At 51.0% G+C, this 18,987-nt stretch overlaps 1 protein-coding gene across 1 annotated transcript in view; it reads left to right on the top strand.

Moving 5' to 3' along the window:
- Gm27021 (predicted gene, 27021) overlaps positions 1–18,987 on the top strand; it is a 59,543-nt gene that overhangs the window by 14,311 nt on the left and 26,245 nt on the right.

Genomic DNA, 18,987 nt, shown 5'->3' with positions numbered 1-18,987 from the left:
CTTCTTAGGTTCACGTGACAGTAAGTGATGGAGGAGGGGGATTGAGCTGGCGGTGGCTCCACTCGAGACGAACTCCGTGTTGCCTGGCATGGGTAAGACCCAGGTTTGGTACCCGGGAAAGCAGAAAACCCTTTCTCTGCCCTCGGTGCCCTTCCAGCCACAGCCCAGTCCAAGTACCCTTTATTACAGAATCAAAATAGGGAATGAGGAACAGACAGGTGCCTTGTACGAGTGTGTGTGTGCATCTGCCTCTTGCCATCCCCTTCACGAATGAGTGGTCAGAGCTGCAGCCACATTACAAGCAGAGGTGCCCAGCGTGATGCCAGTGTTTGAGGGTGCCTGCAGTGAAGAATGGTGTATAGTGAGTAACAGTCTGTAGCCCTGGCCCAGAGGATTCAGACCCAACGCCAGTTTTTAGCAGCCTGAGCCACACTTTGTTTGTTTGGTCCATTGTCTGTCTCTGGTGGAGACTGGCCCTGACTCACAGTTCCCCTGCCTCCTCTTCCCAAATGCTGAGTTCAGCCGTGATTGGGGCATTCTTTATCTAAATAGTAAAGTAAATAGCATGGCTCTAAAGCCAGGTGTGCCTGTGCCGGCCCTCACCTGTAGTCCTAACAGGAAGAAGCAGCAGGGTTGTGGGGTTCAGAGTCAGCCTTGCTACAAATAAACAAATGGTAAACAAAAATTAAAAACAAGCAAAGAGGAAAAATACCACTTCTGGGTAAACACTCCAGGGATTGTGACCTCATAGGTGGCATAGATTTTTAAACAGGGTGCATACGGAAATGATCGATTGTACTACATTAAAAAATTGTTCATAAAAAGGACAATTAGGTTGACATTCAGGAAGCAAGGCAGGGAGATGGCCTAGAGAGTAACCTGCAGTGGAGCCATGAGGATCAGAGCTCAGATCCCAGGACCCACAGAAAGCCAGACAGAGCCACAAGCAGGCACAAATATCAGCACCGGTGTGTTCCTAGAATTCGCTGGCCAGCCTAGCTGAATCAGAGCTCTGAATCAGGGAAGAGACCCTGGCTCAAAAAATAAGGTAGAGGGCTGGAGAGTTGGGCAAGCAGTTAAGAATAGGACCTGAGCTAGCTTCCCAGCACTCATAATGGTTTTATGTGTTAGCAGTTTGTCTAAGCTCTGCCCCACAGTTACCTAGCAACAGCCAGGTGTGCCTGACTCACTATAAAAGGGGCTGCTTGCCCCCTCCCTGCTCTCTTGCTCACTTGCCTTCTTGCTCCTGCTCGGTCCCATCTTCCCTTCCCCTCTCTCCTGATTTCCCTCCCCCATCTCTCTCCACCTGCTCATGGTCAAACTCCTCTGCTCGCTCTCTGTCTCTGTCTGTCTCTCTCCCTTTCACTGTCTCTACTACCCTCTCATCACCCCTCCCCATGCCCCGAATAAACTCTATTCTATACTATACCATCGTGCAGCTGGTCCCTCAGGGGGAAGGGATACCTCAGCACGGGACCGCGGAGGCACGCCCTTCCCCCCACACTTAACTACAATTCCACCAAACATACTCCTTCTCTCCTTATCTTTTTATAAAACACATCAGGTAGCTCACAATGTAACTCCAGCTCCAGAGATCTAACACCATTTTCTGGCCTCTGAAGGGTATGAGTTCACATACACACATGCACACATATTAAAAAAAAAAAAAAAAAAGCCAGTACGGTGGCATGCTTAGCCTAATCCCAGGACTCTGGAGGCAGAGGCAAGTGGATTTCTGTGAGTTCCAGGACAATCAGAGCTATGTAGAGAAAACCTGTCTCGATAAATACAGAGCCGGGCAATGGTGGCACACACTTTTAATCCCAGCACTTGGGAGGCAGAGGCAGGCAGATTTCTGAGTTCGAGGCCAGCCTGGTCTACAGAGTGAGTTCCAGGACAGCCAGGGCTACACAGAGAAACCCTGTCTCGAAAAACAAAAAAAAAAATTTAAAAATTAAAAAAAATTCACCTAGTGTGCTCATCTCATCTATACATATAAATATTACTGAGTTGGAGGGTTCTAATTAAGCAGGCATTTTCCAAAAGTCACCCAACAGCTGGCAGGTACACAAATAATGTGTCATTGGTGTCCCCAAGCAGGAACAGTTAAAAACAAGAGGTAACAGGAGTTGATGTCCTAGTACCTGGCCACATCAGACCTGAGGGGTACATCTGATGCACCCACACTCATAACCCCAGAGCTAGTCCATGTCAGGGTGTAGGGTTCTGGGTGTGTGTTCTCAGCACCAGGTTCTCCAGTGCCGCTCCTACAGCCCCTGGGGGCTCCTGAAGGCCCCTAGAGTCAGCCCCACATTTGCCATGAGCATCTAGCACCTGCCCACACCTTGTCTCTCCCAGAGCTCAGACCTGGATCCTGCAGTGTCTCCTGTACTTGGGGTCGGTGCCATCCCCTGAAGGGCTTAGAGACTGGAGAGCAGCTGCCCTGGGTGCCAAGCTCTGCTCACAAGTACCTGCTCCGTAGTCGTTGTCAAAGCAGCAGGCTAGGGGGTCCTGTGCCTTGAGATGCTCTGGTCACTTGTATCAGGAAGGTGACAGTCACCTCATTCCAGCATCATGAGCTGAATGGAGAGGGGGTTCTGTGCATTTTAGGGAACCTGATGAGTGAGGGGAAAGGCAGAACTCAGAAGTTCAGGCTGCGAAGAGCATCTCAGCAAAGCTGCGTCCTGAGAACCTCGGGCCCCATCCCAGCATCCCTATGGACATCGCCCAGGGGCCCTGCCAATGGCTGCCTTGTCCCTGAACTGCCTCAATGTTTCTAGCTGGTTTCTCAGACTTCCCGTTTGCAGCATCTGATCTAACACATACCAGGCAAGTCTCTCGATGAGCGAGCTCACCACTTCTATACTCAACTTTCTCACCACAAGGGAGAGCAGAGGACCCTGCTTCAGCCACACAGGAAGGACTGTGTAGATAGCAGGCTAGAGGTAATGGTGAGAGGTACCCTGGAGGCTCAGAGCATAAGGTAGCTCCAGCAGAGAGGTGTCTAGATGGGGTTCCCACCTGCCCACCCCAGGCAGCAGGCAATGTCCACTCCTTCAGAGCTGTGACAGGGATCGTTAAGAAGAAGCCAGAAGCCCTTCCTGCCTTGAGCTACCACCTGCTCTCCTTCCCCTGGAGCCACGACTGGAGGGTGGACAGAGCTAGTGACAACTGGGCTTGGAGCCAGGGTCTCAGCTGACATGTCTCATGTTATATGTGGAATCCAGAGTACCCAGGAGCCCCACTACTCCACATCTAGCAAGTGTGGGTTCCGGTCACACAAGCTCCACCAAGAAAACACCTAGGAAGGGAACCATGGGAGAAATAACCTGATCACATACAGACTGTCCCCATCACTGGGCTATGGAACCTGGGGGACAGGCGCTCGCTCCACCCTCTCCTCCAGGACCTTCACACCCTTCCTGTTCTGCTCAGCATCTTGCCTGGTACCCCACCACCAAACACCCTAAGCAATCTTGTCTTCAGCATCCTCTATTTTATTTATTTATTTATTTATTTATTTATTTATTTATTTATTACGAATACACTGTCTTCAGGCACACCAGAAGAGGGCATCAGATCCCATCACAAATGGTTGTAAGCCATCATGTGGTTGCTGGGACTTGAACTCAGGACCACTGGAAGAGCAGCCAGTGCTCTTAACCACTGAGCCATCTCTCCAGCCCCTTCATCCTCTCTAACAGCCACACACACTATCCCTGCCCCTTTCCTTCCCAACCTCCTGCAGCTTGCCTGCCCAGCATCCCTGTCCAGCCTCCTGCCCAGCATCTCTGCCAGCCTCTTGCTCAGCTTCCTGTCCAAGATCCTTGCTCAGCCTTCTTTAAGTCCTTACCTCTAACAAGAGCCTAGAGAGAAGACTGTCTATCCATCACAACCCTAGTACCTTGTCTCTCCTGGGAGTGGTTTGGGTGGGAGAGGAAGAGTCCCTCACTGAACGTGAATCTGGCTTATGTACTATTTTCTGCTCCCCAATGGTCTGCAGCTGCAGCGACCATTACATCCCCAGACAGTTCAGCCAAGATTGGTGCTGCCTCTTAGAGGCTGAGAACTGAGCAGGTCATCCAACTGTTAGCCAGTGTATCTGACAGGCTCCCTCACCCTCTCTGAGGCACACTGGACTCTCCAGCCAGAGCCTTCCATCTCCACCCACTGAGCTGGGTACCCTCCCCACAGACGACTGAGAGGAGAAACCAAGGTCAAAACGCAGAAATCCTAGCATCCCAGAGAGGCCACGATTCAGTAAGTTGGACAGTCCTTGTAAGCCTAACCTGTCCCTGACCCAGGGACCCTAGCTGGCATACCAAGGTAGGGTACTGGCTCATCTCTTGCTCTTTCCATTTCTGACAGCTCTATGGTTTGTTTGTGTCTTTAAAAAAAAAATGTAGTTTACAATGTGTGTGATGGCTCCAATCTGTCATCCCAGATCTCAGGAGGCTGAGGCAGGAGGATTCCCATGAGTCTAAGGCCAGACTCAACTATATAGTGAGTTCAGGCCAGCCCAGAAGACAAGATGAGACTATCAATTCAAGGGGAAAAAAATCAGTTCAACAAAATGGTTTGGGCCAGGTGGTGGTGTCATATGCCCCTGATCCCAGGGCTCAGGAGGCAGAGACAGGCAGATCTCTGAGTTCAAGGCCAGCCTGGTCTACACAGTGAGTTCCAGGACAGCCAGGGCTACATAGAGAAACCCTGTCTCAGAAAAAAAAAAAATATATATATATATAGATAAGTAAGTAGGTAGGTAGGTAGATAGATAGGAAAAAAAATAGGTAAGTAAGTAGGTAGGTAGGTAGATAGATAGATAGATAGATAGACAGACAGACAGACAGACAGACAGACAGACAGATAGATAGATAGACAGACAGACAGATGGGGAGAGGGAGAGGAGAGAGGAAAGAGAATGGGGGGGGGCGGATTTGTAAAGGCAGTGTTTGAATGCCTGTGGTAGAAAGAGGTCCAGCTTGTTTGTCAGTGGTCAGTCACATCCTAGGACTGTATAGCCCATCCAGTATTGTCTTGTGAGACCCAGAAACTTGTGCCCAGGACAAGCCATGACCACATCTGACCTAGCCATGGCCACTGGAGGTGTGTGTGGTCCCCCAGCTGGGGCTCTTGAGATTAGGGGCAGTAGAGTTGGGACCAAGAGGGCATTCTGGTCTGCCCTGCCCAAGGCCTGAGGCTCTACCCTTAGCCAATGGGGCCTTTCTCAACCCAGGTGTAAGAGAACAGCCTGGTGTTCCCTGGCCCTGGCTCACTCCCTCAGCCTTCACCTGTCCTCATGCACTGCAAGTAGGCTTGGCCACCTTTGCCTCCAGGCCATCTCCTAGGAGGTAGGAGGAGATGCTTCTACCATTGCTGCTTTCAATGTCAAAGGCCAAGGCCCAGGTGCCTTCTGGGGACAGTCTTGGGGACAGCCTCTGTGGCTGGCATCCTGGTTCCAAGATCAGGGAGAGCATGGAATGTTCTAGCTACGCCCTCGCTAAGAGTGACCCCGTCTCACTAGGATACCTACGGCACCCAGCCTCCCTTTCCCAGGGCAGTCCCATGGCCTCACAGCCCATCACTGGGGCCAGTCACAGCTGGCCACATGCAGCGAAGAGTCTGTGCTCTCTCCCCAGTGTGAATCCTGCCACTCGCGAGTCCTCTGTCATCACAGGCCTTGGGGAGGGCAATACCATGTGGAGCCAAGACACACGGCAGATGCTGGCTCAGAAACGTTCTGAAGTTAGGCAGCCTGTCACTAACCAACCTGATCAGACACACGGGCCAGCAGATCTGGGTGTGGCTCAGGGACAGATGCATGCTTAGCCTGGAGCTCTGTCACCCACCACTCCAGGCTCAACACTTTGTCCCCTCAGGCTGTACATACACCTAAAACCTCCATTGTTGTCTACTAAGGGCCCTGGGTTCATTCGAGATAGATGCCCACACCTGCCTCTTCTGGGATAGACACCTGGTTACCTCCTCGTTCCCATCCTTCTTCCTCCCCCCCCCCCACTTTGCCCCTTTGTTCTGCTTGGGCTCCCATTGGCTCACCCCTCTAGCCCCAGGGCCAGACATGGGAATCCGAAGCAAGGGGATTAAAGCTTCGAATGCCACAGGGGACACACAAGGCCTGGGCTTAGGGATAATTTCCCTTCTCTGCAAAGGCCAGGCATTTAGTCCACATGGGCCAGGAGGGACGGGGAGCAGCCCAAGGGCAGATGGCCACCACAGAAGAGCAAACTGCTGTCCCCAGCCTGAACGAATTCCCTGAGACTAAAGACGGACACTAAGCTCCTGCATCAACAGGTAGGAGGGGCGGAGGGGGGCGGGGAGTCCAAGAAGGTATGTGGGCGCCCACCTTCAGCCTCAGGGGGTCTTCCCTCCTGCAGGACCTGGGGATCAAACTTGTGTCATCAGGCTTAATGGCTGCCAGCACCTATATCTGCTAAGCCGTCTCTACCTTCCCTTGTTGGGTTATTTTAAGTTAAAAACTACACATCCACCCATACTGGTGAAAGAGGGGCTGACCAGTGCTGCAGTCCCGATTTTTCTGCTGTGATCTCTGCCTGCTTCTCTCCTGGCTGGAGCTGGTGTGACCCTGACAGTGAGGAAGGAGCGCATTTCTTCTCTCTGCTGGTTGGCAGTGCCCTGTGTGTTGGGGGTGTGGGGTCATTTGTTGCACTGTCCGTTCACTCCTGGAGTTGAACTTAGTTAGAGGCTTTCTGAGTTCTTCCCCAGCAGAGACAGCCAGGGCTCATGTCACAGGGCTCAGTCTCTTCCAGGACAGCTTGTGCAGAGAGCTGAGAGCTCTCAGTGCTGGTGTCTCCTGTCGTTCTGGAGTGGCTTTCTGGGTTCCCACGTAGGCTTATCCACATAGAGGACAGGCCCAGCAGGACCTGTAAGTAGCCAGAGCAGCCACCTCTGACTCCCAAGAGGCCACTAGTGCCAGGTGCTCAGGGGTGAGCAAGCTGGGCATGGTGGCTTACACCTGTCATCTCAGCATTCAAGAGCCTGATGCAGGAGGACGGCCATCAGCCTGGGCTGTGTGCTGAGTTCCAGACCAGCCACTCTACAAAGAGTGAGACCCGTTTGCAAACACAAAACAGAACAGAGAGCTAGGTACGTAGATCCCTTGGTAGAGTGTTTGTTCACCATTCAGGATGCCCTGGGCTCATTCTCCAGGATGAGGTGTGGTGGGACACACCTCCACTCCTAGCACATGGGAGGTTGAGGCAGGAGAATTGCCTCAAATATAAGGTCAGCCAGGGCTAAGCAGGACCAGGTCAGTCTGGGCTATGCAGGACGGTGCCCCAAACAAGAGTTTTTGTTATGTCCCCAAAACCAACCAAAGAAATGTCTTTCCAAGCACAGGAAATCACAGAGAACACCTGAATATCAGCCTAGCACTCCCTGGATTTGGGTCTTCTGAGACGATTGAGCGATTGGTTGATCAACTGATTGATTGATTGATTGAGAGTGTGTGTGTGTGTGTGTGTGTGTGTGTGTGTGTGTGTGTGTGTGTGTGTGTGTGTGTGTACAAAGTGACTGCATCCCCAGGGAAGTGCTTCCCAGATACCAGCAAACAACAACCCTGTCCCCTTGTCCCCTGCTTGGGCTGTGACGCCTCTGCTTGCCCGGCCACTCTGTCCCTCTCGCTCTGTCAGTTTAGTTGGTGACTACAGTGTGAAAATTGCTCAGGGTTATCCCACAAAGCACTGCATGGCCAAGAGCTGTGCCCAGTCACCAAGTGACAAAGTAGGGGCCAAATCGGCTCAGATAGGAGAAGTCCACGGGCCCAACTGGTTCTTGGTCCCTGTGGTACTTACCAAGCCTGGCTTTACATGGCCAGCTGCAAGCAGTAACTGTCACTAGGACACCGTGACTGTAACTGGCAGCAGACACCAGCTTTGAGACTGAGGGAAGAGTTGTCTGGAAACAATGTTTCTAGTTATGATGTACTTAATGAGGATGGGCAGACAAACCTGGCTAAAGAAAGATGGTGGGCCAGTGAATGGCACTTGCTACTTAGGTTTGTTTCCTTTTGTTGAGACAGGGTCTCTTGTGACCCAGGTCGGCCTTGAGTTCTTGATCCTCCTGCCTCCACTTCCTTTTGGCCTTGAGTTCTTGATCCTCCTGCCTCCACTTCTTGAATATGAGAATTACAGGCCTGTGCTACCATACCCATCTTTTTTACTTTTGTTTTTGTTTTTTTGTTTTTTGGGTGGGGGGGGGTGACCTTTTTTCTTCTTTTTTCTCCTTTTTCTTTCTTTTCTTTCTTTCTTTCTTTTTCTTTTTTCTATTTTCAGACAGAGTTTCTCTGTGTAGCCCTGGCTGTCTTGGAGTTTGCTCTATAGACCAGGCTGGCCCCCAACTCACCGAGATCTGCCTGCCTCTGCCTCCCAAGTGCCAGGATTAAAGGCAGGCACCACCAGCAGGTCCCAGGCCTCTTTTTACCTTTTAAATGCATCTTCTAGTAAATCTTAAAATAGTGCCTGGAACTCTGTTACTCCCTTGCCTAACCAATCTGATGCAGTCACATTCGAAACAGGGACCCAAGGAAAGTATAGACAGTGGATGGACAGACAGGTAGACAGCCAGATGACCAAGTGCCAGCCATCTGAACTGAAGTGCTGAGTGACCAAGACCTGGCAGCTCCCTCTTGGCTCTCAGACCTCTAGACTAGTGTAATGAAGGATGGCACCCTCTCCTCTCTTCTCCTCACACTCCAGGAAGCCTCAAGTGCAGTAGCCCTGTGGGAGGGGGTGCTGAGCCCCTGCCCTGCCTAAGTCACCAGAGCCTCCTGTCCTGGGAATAGCTCCCTGCCCCCCACGCTTGCCCGTTGCGTGTGACACTCTCACCCCCCTGGCACCAACTCTCACACCCCTGGCACAATCCCCGGTGTGTTGGCCCAGAGCCTGGATGGAGGGCAGAGCTGCTGTGAAGGGGTGCAGCCATCACCCTGAGTTCTCAGGGAGAAAAATGCCAGCACTGTGGTTGTCCCTGGGCATGGTTCCCAGGCCAGGGCAAGCAATGTCTGTACATCATCGTGTCTGCTTTGAAGCAGCCGGGCCAGCACTTCACCAAGGTCTGGGCTGGCACCCAGTTTGCCTGGGAAGGGATGCCCTCCACACACACGCTGAGTTGGGAATACATGAAGTTGCCTAAGCTCCTGACCAGAGTCTGGAACAATGCACTTTGTACAGCTCAGGTCTGGGGGGCACCGACCCCCACACACACACCCCACTCCACCCCCATCGTGCCTGGCCTAAGGAGGGACAGACGTCTTCACAGAGAAATGTCTCCTGGTCTGTTTGCTTTTTTCATAACTGGGACTTTCATAGCAAGTGCTCTCCCTACCACTGAGCTGCAGCCCCTGGTGTCTTTCACTTTTTAAATTTGAGATAGAATCTGGCTACGTCGAACTCACTCCAGTCCTGAACTCACGCTGTAGCCCAGGCAGGCCTTGAACTTACCATCCTCCTGTCTCAAACTCCTGAGATGATGGAACCTGGTAGCATTCATAGCTTGGTACCCTGAGTTCACAGGTCCACAGTCTCCTGAGATCTTCCCAGATGTGCCAGGCTGGATACAAGCTCTGGCCTGGACTTGGGGACCGTCAAGGCTTTCTTGTACCTGGTTCTCTATGGAGGTGTGGCCAGGTAAAAGATGACATTGCTGCTGTCCTTCAAGGACACCTTGGCATATGAGCAAGAAGACAGTCCTGCAGAGGCCACTCCCTCTCAGGTGGCAGAACTCCCGTCCTTGTCACAACAGCTCAAGATTTCCCCAATTCTGACTTGAGCAATGTGAGTTTCTTAACTCCCAGAGGATCCCGTGGGCTGAAGGAAGCGAACGACTGACGTCAGGAGCCAGCTTGATCCCACCACACCTTACAGGCGGATCCCGTCACCACGCATAGCCACACGTGAGCCTCTGAGAGAGTCACTTTCTCCATAGTCCCCACCCTGGCCTCACCCCTAAACTCCTTGCTTTGGAAAGTCCCCCCACAGAGCCTACCCACACCCAACATTCAATGCCATTTATTATGGGGCGTCCTTTCGCGCTGATTTGAAGTCAGTGTAAGTGGTTTCTGGGATTAGTCCAGTGTGGCCTTGGGTGGCATTGCCTTCCTTTGCTTTTGGATGTCCTGATGTCAGGGAGATTGGATGTGGTGTCAACCATGGTTTCTCATGCTTCTAGCTGATCTCGGGGCTAATAGCACACCCTCAGTCTTAGGACATGGAAGGAGGAGCAGGTGGAAGCCAGTAAGTGCTGCTCCTTGGGGAAGCTTCCAGAACAGCTTCACACCCGCACAGAGGTGGAGCAGAGGCTCACACCCTCCTCCCTTGTGGTGACTGAAGGACAGTCACGAGGGACCTTCCACAGCAGGACAGGGAGAGCTTTGCCACTCTTTCTTGTCACTATAAGACACATTGGTTTGTTCCTTCTGCTCTGGGATCTTTTTTCCCCTCTTAAAACTGTTGATTTAATTTTACATTTACTTATTGTGTGTCTGTGTGTGCACTGCATGCACGCGAACCACACTGTGCATGGGAGGATCAGACGACATGTGGAACACAGGTTTTTTTCCATCTATCTGTAGGTGCCAGGGTTTAAACTCATGTTGTCTGGAGGAGTGGCAGACACCCTTACCTCCAGAGCTACCTCAACAGCCCCTTGATTTTATTTGATATGAATTTCACTCCAGTACAAAGAGATTAGAAAAAAAAAATACAAAAAGAGATGCATGTGCTCAAAACTAGCCAAGAACAAAGCAAAGAGATGGGCATGTGTCTGAGTGCAAAGCCCTTGCCTGGCACGTGCCAAGGTCAGGACTCTGTGCCCATGGGAACTTTTCCTAGACAGGATCTCAGGTAGCCCAGGCTAGCTCAAATTCACTATGTAGGTGAGGATGACCTTGAGAACTTTTTCTAGACAAGATCTCAGGTAGCTCAGGCTGGCCTCAAATTCACTATGTAGCTCAGGATGACCTTGGAATTTTTCTAGAAAGTATCTCAGGTAGCCCAGGCTGGCCTCAAGTTCACTATGTAGTTAAGTATGACCTTGAACTCCTGGTCCTGCTATCGTTGTCATCCCCCCTCCCCTGGGTGCTGGGAATGCAGGCATGTGTGGCTAGCTCTATCTTTTTTTTTTTTTTTTGAAGATTTATTTATCATTATATCTAATTACACTGTAGCTGTCTTCAGATGCACCAGAAGAGGGCATCAGATCTCATTACAGATGGTTGTGAGCCACCATGTGGTTGCTGGGATTTGAACTCAGGACCTCTAGAAGAGCAGTCAGTGCTCTTAACCACTGAGCCATCTCTCCAGCTCCCCCTAGTGGGATATCTTATGCCCCCTAAGAGCTCACCTCTAAGTCGGCACACACCCCACTGCATTTCCAGACCTATTTCTCTTCCTGTATTCATCTCACTTGTACGTCCGGGCAGCAAGTGAACCTGCTCTGCAGTGATTCTCTACCCGCACCACTCAGCGAGCCCTGCAGTGTCTATGCAGAGTACAGCCACCGCCGACCATGGCTCCCGTTGCCTATGCTCTCTGGCCCTGGGCTGCCAGCCTGGCCTCCTGGCAAGCTAACCTTGAGGTTCTCATCTTTCCTGCCCTCCTCCTTAACTCCAATCCCTGCTGCCTGCCCCTTCCACACCTCAGCTTGGCGTCCCCGTCCCATCTTGCTAGGCTTGGCCATGTGAGGACTCTGTCTTGCTGGCCTAGTGGCTCCCAGAGGTGGAAGGCTTGCCTGACTGTTCTCCAAGCTGCCAACACCATCCAGAGCCTTAACTTCCAGAGGCGTGGGAAGCTGGGTCTGTAGTGAAGGAATGAGCCAAGAATGAATGAGAGAGAGAGAGAGACAGAGACAGAGACAGAGAGACAAAGAGACAGAGACAGAAAGAGTCAGAAAGACAAAGAGGAGAGGGAGAGAGAGAAAAGAGAGGGGAGGGGAGGGGAGGGGAGGGGAGGGGAGGGGAGGGGAGGGGAGGGGAGGGGAGGGGAGGGGAAGGGAGGCTTGAGCTCTTGACTGGGAATTGGAGGAGACCTGACTCCTATGTGACCCTGAGGTGAGCTGGGTCTAAGAGCCCTGGGTATCCCTGCCTTTATCTGTCCCCCATGCCTACCCTGCATCCTCCTCCAGGGCAGCTTCTGCCTCTCAGCCTCTTCCTCCCTCATAACCACTGTGCCCTTCTGCCACCTCCTGACCAATGGTACAGCTCTGCTGGAGGGTCTGGTAGCCCTCATTGGTGTGGTCATTATATTACACACGAGTGACTTTTATACCTTAAAGCCCGTTATCAGTGCACAGTTCAGTCATTTCCGTAAACTGATGGCTCTCCCAGCCTGCTCGCTGCCCTTCCTCAGTCTGCCTGCAGCCCTGGCAACCGCTAATCCGATTGCTGTCTCCGGATTTGCCTGCTCTGGACACTTCCTGTCAGTGGGATCACACACTCTGTGGCCTTCTATGTCTGGCTTTTTCCCTGAGCACCATGGGGTTGGGGGGTACGGGGGGGGGGGTCATTCTGTTCTGGTTTTGGAAACATAGCCCAGGCTAGCTTTGGACTTGAGATCTTGTCTCTGTCTGCCTCCCCCCAGCTTCCTCTCCTCCAGTAGGGATCATGGGCATGCTGTAGTGTTTTGAGGTCTGTGTGCAGGGGAGTGTTGGCAGCCCAGTCCTCCCTCCCTGGCTGCCTGATAGACACTACTCATCTTGGTTAGCAACTTGGTTAGTGGCTCATCTCGGCTAGCAACTTGACACACCTGGGAAGATGGAACCTCAAGTGAGGAATTGCCTCCATCAGATTGGCCTGTGGGACATTTTCGTGATGATGTGGGACGGGACCCACTGTGGGTGGTGCCACTCCTAGGCTGGTGGTTCTGGACGGTATAAGGAAGCAAGCTGAGCTCATCATGGTGAGCAAGCCAGCAAGCAGCACTCCTCTATGGTCTCCCCATCAGTTCCTGCCCTGACTGATGGACTCTAAGCTGTAAATCAAAATTAACCCTTTCCTCCCCGAGACACTTTTGGTCCTGATTTCTCGAAACAGCAGCAACAGAGAACAAGTTAAGATAGCACTCCAGGAGCCAGGCAGTGGTGGCATACGCCTTTAATTCCAGCACTTTGGAGGCAGAGGAAGGCAGATTTCTGAGTTTGAGGCCTGCCTGGTTTACAGAGTGAGTTCCAGGACAGCCAGGGCTACACAGAGAAACCCTATCTCAAAAACAAAATAAAACAAAACAAAACAAAAAAAGAGATAGCACTCCAGTGCTGGAAAGATGCCTCAGAGGTTAAGAGCACTGACTGCTCTTCCAGAGGTCCTGAGTTCAATTCCTAGCAACCACATGGTAGCTCACAACCATCTGTGACAAGATCTGATGTCCTCTTCTGGTGTGTCTGAAGACTGGCAACAATGTATTCATATACATAAAATGAAAAAAAAATTTTTTTAAATAAAAAAATTTAAAAAGATAGCACTCCAAAGGTTGGATGGATGGTGGCGGTTGTCTCCACAGCAAGCTGTGTGAGCAGGTTACCCAAGCACCTGTGTGAGTTAGCGTGAGCATTCTCTTTGGTACAGCCTAGAAGCGTGAAGGAGCTGCTGATATGCAAACTTCTGACTCTAGAAGAATCTGCAGAACTGTTTCCCAAGAGATTGTACCATATGCCCCTCAGCCATCCCCACTTCCTTACCAAATGTCTTTTTCCTTTTCTATACACATGTTTGTGTACATGTGGTGTGTGAGCACATGCATGCTACAGCACACACATGAAGGCCAGAGAACAACTTTGGGGAAGCCAGTTCTCTTCTTCCACCATGTGTTCACCGGGAATTGAACTGATTGACCCCAGGGTCATTGGGCTTGGCAGTAAGTGCCTCTACCCACTGAGCCATCTTCCCAGCCTTTGTTTTATTTGTTTGTTTGTTTATGTTTGTTTATTTATTGGTTTTTCGAGACAGGGTTTCTCTGTGTAGCCCTGGCTGGCCTGGAACTCACTCTGAAGGCCAGGCTGGCCTCAAACTCAGAAATCCACCTGACTCTGCCTCCCAAGTGCTGGGATTAAAGTCGTGCACCACCACTCCTGGCTTTTTTTTTTTTTTTTTTTTTTTTTTTAAGAAAGGAACTTCTTAGGCTGGTGAGATGGCTCAGCAGGTAAGAGCACTGACTGCTCTTCTGAAGGTCCCGAGTTCAAATCCTAGCAACCACATGGTGTCTCACTACCACCCGTAATGAGAACTAACACCCTCTTCTGGTGTGTCTGAAGACAGCTACAGTGTACTCATGTATAATAATAAATAAATTTAAAAAAGAAAAAAAGAAAGGAACTTCTCACGTAGCCCAAGCTGGCTTTAAATTAGTGTTCTTTGTGACCCCAGCTACAGCTCCTGAGTGCTGGGGTGGCAGGTATACCCACCATCCCTGTTTAGTGGTTGAATTGTGTATGTTAGTACTGTATCCCACAGGATGGCTCTGATTTCATCCTCACTGTGTGGAGAGTCTCCTCTGTCTGCTGCCATCTGAATCTATTCCTTGGAATAGGGTTACCTAAAGCTTTCACCTCCTTAGTTGTTGCTATCACTGGGTAGAGCTTGGGATACAAGGGTTAGAACCAAAGGTCTCCTGTATGCTGAAGGCACTCTGTCATCTGGTCCTTGTGACTGCTCAGGGGGGTGCATTATCCACTGAGCCATCCCACAACCTAAGCCTTCATTGGGTATTTGCCTTAAAAAAAAATCCTATATATATGTCTTTGTGTCTGCATGTCTGTGTGCCACATGAATGTGGGTGCAAACAGAGGCCAGAGGTGTCAGGTGCCCTGGAGATGGTCACAGGCCACCTGCTGTGGTGCTGGGAATCACACTCAGGTTCTCTAGAAGAGCAATACTTGCTTTTGACTACTGAACCTTCTCTCCAGATCCTCCTTGTTTTTCATTTCTGAGAGCTCTTTATATATAATGGCACATGCCCTTTATCAGATAGATGATCTGCCAGCACTGAGTACCAGCCTGTGGCTTTTCTTTTCATTTTCTTTTCTTCTTTAATTGAAAAGGGGTTCTCCATACAGTGTGTGTCATCAGGCTTTTCCCCTCCCCCAACTTCTCACAGATCTTCCTGCCTCTGCTTAAAAAAAAAAAAAAAAAAAAAAAAAAAGGTCAGTTTTATTATTTAAAATTCCACCTAGGTGTATGAATATGTCTATGTGTGAATGCAGGTGCCTGTGGAGGCCAGAGACATCTGACCCTTGGAGCTGAGTCACAGATGGTTACGAGCTGCCTGATGTGCCATTTCCCATGCCCCTTTTCATGTCCTTTATGGCATCTTCTAAAGGTTTCATTTGAGGACCTGGTCATCAATTCTGTGGTTTTCTATTTGTTGAGGTCCTGGTTTTGTTGTCATTGTTTGACTGGGTTTTTGTTTGGTTGTTTTTTTGTTGTTTTGGTTTTTTAAGACAGGTCCTCATGTAGCCCAGGCTAGCCTTGAACTCCTTTATAGCTGAAGATTGAACTCCGGCCTTTACCTCCTGCGTGCTAGGAAGAGTTTATTTGACTTACACTTCCACATTAGAGTTCATCTTTCAAGGAAGTCAGGACAGGAACCCAGGCAAGGCAGGAACTTGGAGGCAGGAGCTGATGCAGAGGCCATGGAGGGATGCTGCTTACTGACTTGCTCCCCATGGCTTGTTCAGCCTGCTCTCTTATAGAGCCCAGGACCACAGGTCTAGGGATGGCTCCACCCACCATAGTCTGGGCCATACCTCAATAGTGATTGAGATCAAGAAAAAGGTTTCTATTGACCTTGAACTCAGGGATCCACCTGTCTCTTGCTCCCAAGCGTGGGGATTAAAGGTGTGCTGGCATCCACTGCACCTCCATGCAGGCCTTCCTCACCTCCCAACTTACACCCCTGCAGGAGGCTCCTGATGTGTAGTCAGCCAGGCCCTCATGCTGAGTGCCCAGAGGCAGCAGAGCAGCCAGCTCCTCCATGTTTCTGGGCTACCAGAGGAGCAGGCAGAGTACAGGATGGGGCTCCATGGTAACCAGGACTAAAGAGTGGGGCAGAAGGAAGGAAGAGGACTGGCCTGTGGGAGGCAGCCGTGGCCAGACTCTCAGTCTTCATCCTTTCTGGGTTGAACACACCCAGAACGTTCTCAGCCTTTTTCTATTCTGCCCCATCTACCATGACAGCCTCACCTCAGCCTCAAGGCCCTCCTGCTCTTGCTCTCCTTGGTCCTCAGAGCCTAATGCCAAGAAGGGTGGACGTACCTGGCACTGGAAGAACTTGGGTCATGTAGAACAAGACACAGGAAATTGCTCCTGAGGCTGAGAGGAACAATAATCCTTAGAGGTGAAGGGGGTGGGGTAGGAACAACTGTCCCACTGCCCATGCATCTGGAAGGGGACCTGACTTCATAACCAACCTACTCAGGACAGCACCAAGGATGCCCAGCTTGCCCTAAAACTCCAGGTGATTCTGAGATGACTTCCCCAGGTGCCACCTGATCTTCAATGTCTCTGCAGCTGTTTTCCACAGCAGGGTGAGGGGAACCCTCCTCCTCTAGGACCCAGAGTCGTTTGCAGAAGCTTCTAGAAGCTTCAATACCACCTCGCCATAAAAGCAGCCACACACCTCGGCACAGCCTGCAGCTGATGGGCTCTTGACACTAGATTTCCAGGTCTCCCTTGTGGCCAGCTGTCACCGGGTATCACTGGGCCTCTCTAGCTCAGCTGAGTCAGGCTCCGGGCTGGAGGAGGTTGAGGACATTACCACATCTGTGTCACTTACTTTTTCTTTTTCTGAGACCTTTTTCTTGTAGCCCAGGCTGACCTTGAACTTGATATATAGCCCAGGCTGACTCTCTTGCCTCCATCTCCAGAGAGCTGGGATCACAGTTTATCAGGTTCTGGTGATGGAACCCAAGGGTACATGCAAGTTCGGCAAGCACCCTACAAATGAGCCACACCCACAGCCACAGTCCTGAGCTCCCTGAGTGATTCCTGCAGGCTGTTGCTCTGGGAGCAACTGGCAAATATTCAGGGGCTCTCATGTAAGGGTATTGTAAGTGCAGAGGTAGTGTTGTGCTCCTAACATCGGGAGAGCATCAGGGGAGCAGGGAAGGACCTCACTGGGGGAGAAGGAGGGAGATAGAAGCCATGGCTCAGAGGCTCAGCCCCAAGTTCTCAGAGGCTATGGAGAAGCGCCCACCTCAGAACAACAGGTGACAGGAGCATTGCCCCGTCTCCCATATGCACCCCACACACACACCCACACCCACACCCATGATGGGTGCTCTCTTGCCAAGGACTAACTGGAGATGGTCAGTCAAGAAGCTGAACGTGTTCTGTGCTTGTGACTCCTCTAAGCCAAGGTTCCCACAATAGCCATACGTGAGAATAACTGTCTACCCCGGAGGGGTGTCACAGGCACATGGGGACATTGAGGCCCCTTGCCGTGTTGGCATTAGATCAGTACTAGTGACAAAGAACAAACCCAACTTCTGGGGCAGGCTGACATCCACCAGCACCGGCATTTGGCTAGCCCAGGTCCTTCGCCATCCAGAAGAGGAATTCAAAGACTCTGGCTGCTATCTCCTAGGGCTCCCATACCTCCTTAATCACCATGAGAGGAGACAACCTTGCCCCTTTGCTCCAGAGGGCAGAATCTGGACATAGGGCCATTGGCAGCTCAGGAAGTAGTCTGTTGGGATTCATGGGAGGAAATGATCAGTTAAAAGGCCATGTAGGGCTGGTGAGATGGCTCAGCTGAGTGCTGAGCCACACTGACTGCTCTTCCAGAGGTCCTGGGTTCAAATCCCAGCAACCACATGGTGGCTCACAACCATGAGTGAGATATGACACCCTCTTCTGGTGTCTTAAAGACAGCTGCAATGTACCTACATATAATAAATAAAATCTTTAAAAAAAAAAAAAAAAGGCCATGTCATCAGCCTTTGGAAGGTTCCAGGGAACCCCTAAGGAAAACTAGGAATTAAGGGGAGGAAAATTTTAATCAAATATGTGTACACATGTATGGGAAGCATCTGTTCTGTGTTCCAGAGAAGGGGCACGGCTGGGGGAGGTGATGTAACATGCTGTGTTGTGAAGCTGGAGACCACAGCAAACGCCCTGCTCCAGCTCCTAAACACTTCCGCCCATCCTGGTTCATGCCTGGAGACAGACATGGCAGGCAGGCACAAAGTGCTGGCCCAGGAATGCCCACTTCACACGAGGACCTGGGGGCTCAAGCCAGGGCAGGCCCCATGTTGCCTGGGGAAGGTGGGACATGGGCTATCCTACCCACTTCTGCTGGAATTCTGAAGAATATTTGATCCATCTCCTATCCCTGTGGCCTTAACAAAGCCAGGGTCTGAAATGTCACTGCATTTTTCTTTAGTGATGGTTCATAGTAGGATCGTACCTGTGTATCCACCGCAGGAATTCCACTTTCCTGCCCTGGACTCAGTTTCCCCTTATAGTCATTAGAAACATACACAGCCCGGGGGTACGGAGACCTGAGGCTGGTAGAGTGGCCACACGCTACAGACTTGCGACAAAGAATTGATCTAGGCAGGTGCGTGGGGCATTGAGGAGGGTCCCATGAGAGAACCATTAAGATACAGGGCTGGCCAGCACTCGGGAGGCAGAGGCAGGCAGATTTCTGAGTTCGAAGCCAGCCTGGTCTTCAAAGTGAGTTCCAGGACAGCCAGGGCTATACAGAGAAACTCTGTCTCGAAAAACCAAAAAAAGAAAAGAAAAGAAAAGAAAAAGAGACAGGGCTGGAAGCCACACCTGGGTATTGAAAGGGTGTGGGTGTATGGCTCAGTGGTGGATACTTGCTGGATGTATGGAGGAGGGGTACGGGGAAGCCATGACATCAAAAACATAAAAATAAAGGTGGCTAGGCATTGGCCCCAAGCTTGTAATCCTAGCACTTAGGAGATAGAGGTCAGAGGATCAGGGGTTCAAGGGCA

This window comes from Mus musculus, chromosome 8 (assembly GCF_000001635.26).
Source record: "Mus musculus strain C57BL/6J chromosome 8, GRCm38.p6 C57BL/6J".
Taxonomy (NCBI): domain Eukaryota; kingdom Metazoa; phylum Chordata; class Mammalia; order Rodentia; family Muridae; genus Mus; species Mus musculus.
The sequence above is the reverse complement of the archived record's forward strand: the minus strand, read 5'-3'. Positions and strand labels throughout refer to the sequence as shown.